Below are 5,429 nucleotides of genomic sequence, written 5' to 3' on the forward strand. Positions count from 1 at the left end.
GATTACATGATGTTAAATAAAAAATCAAAATGATGTTCATTATATGAATATATATATAGTCTCAATCTTAAAATTCTAGATGATGCAAAACTGGTTGGTCATAGCTTTATCTATCTATCTATCTATCTATCTATCTATCTATCTATCTATCTATCTGTTGTTTCTCCCTCAATAGAATACTGATATTACATATGTAACTGTACATATATTGAAATTCACTGTAGCACAATTAGTCAATTTTATTCACGCTCAACTTTCAAAACCTAAGGGACATAATTCATAGCATCATCTAGCAATTCATTTCTCACAAATTCAAAAGCAACATTCAATAGTCTGTTTATGAAATCTGGAATTCCAGCCTTCGGAGCTCTGTTTTTCCATTGAATCATCTGGGAGCTGCTTTCTATTTAAGATGGATAACATCATACCAGCAGCCTGCAGGACTGAGAAGGTGCAAAAAGATCTAACACTACACAGAGGAGGAATACAAAAACTTGGCAGACACAGTGGAGAATAATTTGACTGTTTGAACAGAACAAAAAGGAAATTCAAGATAAATTTAGTTTAAATGCATTGTGCATAATCCACTGAGCTCAGTTTAGAAACTGTTGAGAGCTCTCCAGATTCAGGGGACAGATGACATTCCAGCCCGTCACATTTTCCCAAGAAGACTCAGTGTTCTATGCTGACATCTAAACATCAAAGATTGTTGTACATACTTTAATGCTGTTTTTAATACTATACTTACATTGCTTACACAGTACCCGAGGGAGTACCCCTTTGGATCAATGTGTCTGTAGCTGGGATTTCATTTGAATTATGGTGCCACTATCCTTGTAGCATAATAGCAAAGAAAAAAAAAACGAATTACATTATAATAATAATCGCAGATAGGCTACGCTAAAGCAACACAAATGTCGATTAACCTCAGCAGTTTTTTGTTTGTTTTGTACTTTGCTATGAGCTATGAGCAACGCCATAATAAATATGTAATCCCAGCCTGTGTGTGCACTCTATATACACTCTATAATCCAGTCATCCACATTGTTTCCTTAAAAAAGTTCTTGTTCGGTATGCTAGTATGCATGTATGTATGTGAAGATAGGTGAAAGGCAATAGTTTCAATAGTTGTGATAGCTGTTGCTGATCCCGGCTCAAGTTGCATGGAAAGTATAACACATACCTTACACACATCATTTTGGAATTAAAAAGGTGACTATTCACATCAAAAAAATGTTGTTGCGGTGAAATTTATAGTCTTGAATGTTTCATAAATTCTGCCTAGAAAGCATTCAGACTAAATACACTGAATGCATTACTGAACACATTAGTGGGCACCTAATGTTATTTGATCCAGGTTTTGGTTTTCAGATGGAATAAAGGAAGTAATAACTCCTTCAGAAACCTTAAAGTGATTTTAACTAACACAGTGATTCTATACGTTTTCCACGTCATGCACATCTGCTCACTATATAGGACTCCAAAGTGCAGTTTTGAAAGAAACCTACAGTTTAGCAAACTTGTATTTTCATTTTACAACATATGATTTGATTAAAGAAATCTGTGCCTTGCTGTTAGATAGTCTTGCACTTACCTGGTCATTTTACCTGGAGAGATAAATTGTCGCTACCTCTTCAGGACCACCTTTCTTGTCTTGTTTCCAACTATCTGCTTCCCGTAATGCTGTCAGTTATACACTCTGACCAAGGTGAAATGACCTAGGAAGTACAAGTGTAAAAGATTTTCTGGAAGACAAGGCAAGCAAACATGGAACATTCTTTAACCAAGTGTAATTCTAGATGTAATGTTTTAAAATGAAAATACATGTATAGCATGTGTTTATTTAAAAACTTCACAGTATTTTTGAATATTTATGAAATGTTTTTTGTTCGATACAACTACCAGTACTTTAAGCTTTTTATTTTCAGTGAACACTTTAGGGCTAATCTTAATTGAATCTGGTTCAGCTAACTCACATATTTAAAAACAAAGCTTAATTATTTAAGGGAATGGCAGATTGATTTGCTATTTAAAATGGTTCCCATAGCCACAATTGAGTGGGTGTGGCTGCAGGTTGATGTGACCTAACACAGGGATTGATTTGTTAGTTTAACTTCACATGAGACTGCAGGATTGATATGTAATACATGCTATTGTTCCAGAACGCAATCTGCTAATTCTTCTTTAATACCCATGGTTGTCACAAAACAAAGCTTTAAACCAATGCACTGTCAAGTAAACAACTTCAGTATGTTGTTTAGCATTGTCACTGACAGCTTGTGCTGACGTCAAACCAGGGAATGAATGGAATAAAACCAGGTACTTTGGAAATGAGTCGTTATTGTGCTCAGTCTTTATTAAATAAAAATTAAACAAAACAAAACCCTTCTAAATAACAGCAAAACTAAATGGCACGATGGCCAAAATAAGCAAACTACAACCAGAACACAAAACAAATACTGTGCTGGTACAGAGATCAGGTTGGTTGCAGTTGCTTTTCTCTCTTTGCATATATCTCACAAACACTGTCTCAGTTTCTCTCTCCACTCTCATCAACCTCCCTGGCGCGGCTGATTTGCTTTTATATAAGTGGCCACCTCCCCAATTGGTAATTATTTAATTAATTTGGAAGATGTCCACATTAAGTACGAGTTTCCTTTCAATTCGAAGATGACCAAGCCAATACTTTTATATATGCCTGCCACAGGTCAGGTATTTACTGAGCATTTTATGTCAGAGTTGTTGACAGGCCCCTCCAGAAAGTGCTGTTCTCTATTAAGCCTGCCGAGGGAATATGTAGTCACTCCGCTGAAATCACTTTCTCTTTTGCTTCTCACAATCAGGTAGGTAAGGTATGTATAACTAACCTCTTCAGTTGCATGATTGATTCTTGTAAAAGAGCTCTCACTTCAAGTTTTTCTGCTAATTCCCCTGCAATTTATTGCTGGAAGTTGGCATGCCACTTCATCAGAATCAGAAACTCGGCTTCTGAGGACTGAGCTGAAACGCTGCGCAACTATGCACTGGTTAAAATAAATAATAAATAAATAAAAATCTTTCTTTACTTTCAACAGCCTACATCACTTGGCGACTGTAGTCTGCTTTCTTAACTTACAGCATCGACTGTCTGTGTTTCTTCCTCTGCTTTTTGCATCTAATCGATATATATATATATATATATATATATATATATATATATATATATATATATATATGTGTGTGTGTGTGTGTGTGTGTGTGTGTGTGTGTGTGTGTGTGTGTATATATATATATATATATATATATATATATATATATATATATATAAACAAAGAGAGAAAAGAGAGGTACTTCCTCCACCGGGAAACGACTCTGCCACACTCTGTTTGAGTCATCGCCTCTGGGCTGACTTGGCCTGCACTCGATGTGGCCTAAAAAAAATAGAAAAATACCCCACCCTTCAGCTTCTGCTGTGTGTGAGTGTGCAGCCAATGTGTGCTTCCTCCTCTGAGTCTGATTCAACCCACTGTATAGGTCTGAAGGCTGTGCTCTACTCTGCTGTAAGTTACAGCTGCTCCACTTGTGTGACTGCATATGGATCAGACTGATACTGTCTGTAGGCAGTGCTCCCCACCGCTGCATGCTGTACGCTGCCTTGGTTGTGTGACTGCACATGGTCCAGACTAGACACACAGCCCAGTAACCTCAGAGTTTATGCCCCTGGTGCTCGCCACCGTCTGTGTCTCGGTGCCTCAGAGCCTTGGTGCCTCTGTGCTTCGGTGCCCTCGGTGCTCAACGCGCAGCACCCTCGTGCTCTCGGTGCCTCAGTGCTTCAGTGCCTCAGCACTTCAGTGCCACGGTGCTTCGGTGCCTTCGGTGTTTAGACGATCCTTGTATCGGTACCTTCAGTGCCCTTGGTGCATTGGTACCTCAGAACCTCTGTGTCCCCGGTGCTCCAGTGCCTCAGCGCCTTCATGCTTCGCTGCCTCTGTGCTTCACCGCCCCTTGGTGCCTAGATGCTCCCTGCTTCAGTGTCCTCGGTGCATAGGTATCTCAGAGCCTTGGTGCTTCGGCACCCTTGGTGCTCCAGAGCCTTGACGCCTCAGTGCTTCGGAGCCTTCAGTGCTTAGACCCTCTCTGCATTGATACCCTCAGTTCCCTCGGTGCTTCGATGCCTCAGAGCCTTGCTACCTCAGTGCCTTGGTGCTTCAGCATCCTCAGTGTTCCCGGACCTTGGTGCATCAGTGCTTAGGTGTCCCTAGTGCCCAGACGCTCTGTGCATCGGTGCTTTGCCTCGGCACGTTGAGATGTCCAAGTTCATCCCTTGCACATTCTATGGAGGGAATCTTCCCCCACAGGACAAACACCTCCTGTGTGTCAGGTGCTTGGGGATGCAGCACACCTCCTCCGCCCTAGGAGATGAGATGTTCTGCTTAATCTGTGTGACATCCCAGCCTTGGACCCTAAACAGAACGCTCACAGAGTTTACAGGAGCGGCTTCCTCAGCCAGCTCAGCTGAACCATCTGCAGCTTTGGAAGCACCGTCCTCCCCCCTCCTCCACCTGCCTTCGAGCCCGTCACAGAGCATACCCTGTGCACAGGCTTCAGCCCACTGAGCTCACAGCTATTTACAGTCTCCTTCGAGGAGCAGTAAGCGGGCAAGGCACAGTAGGCAGGCCAAGGATTTTTGGGACCTGAACAGCCAGATGGCTCAGGTCCTAGAGTACCTAGTCATGCAGCAGTCTCTTCCCCTGCTCCTGCCCCAGCTCCAACTCCAGCACCTGCCCCGGTACTGACCCCACCTTCACTGGCGGTCGCAGATGTCTCAAAGTGATGGAATGGGGACTCTTTAGCACAGCAGGAGACTGCTGCAGGAGACCCAACTGCTAGCTTCAGACCTATGCCTGGACTCGGTTACACTATTACAGATCTCTGGCTTCCAGAGGCAAGCCTTGGGCAGAAGCCTAACAGGCTTGGTGGTATCATGCAGACAGTTGTGGCTGTCTCAACTGAGGGTCCCAGATGTGGACAAGTCTTCCCTATTGGACACGCCTATCTCCCTTGGCCATAATTTCAGGCCAGCTGTGGAAGAGAGGCAAATTGGCTCTGCAATGCTGCAATGCTACCCTCCCAAGCCCCAGCATGAGAGAGGGGCAAGCGTTGGCGTCTGGCAGTTACTATGGTATTCCAGACAGTTTCAATCCCCATTGTGCCATGGGGTGACCTGAGGCACTGCCTCCAGGCCCCTGCGGCCATCAAAATGCCGGAAATGGGGCCCCAGCGCATCAATGTTCAGGGAGACAGTTCCAGAGGAACCGCCCCAGGCAGCCTCCAAGACAGGTTCCACCCCACCCTCAGCAATCTCAGCAGGGGCCCTGAAAAGTTACTCCACATGCGCCTGATCCAAGCGTTTTTCAATGCCTTCCGACTACACCCCAAATGTGACAGAC

Source organism: Polyodon spathula, chromosome 6 (assembly GCF_017654505.1).
Source record: "Polyodon spathula isolate WHYD16114869_AA chromosome 6, ASM1765450v1, whole genome shotgun sequence".
Taxonomy (NCBI): domain Eukaryota; kingdom Metazoa; phylum Chordata; class Actinopteri; order Acipenseriformes; family Polyodontidae; genus Polyodon; species Polyodon spathula.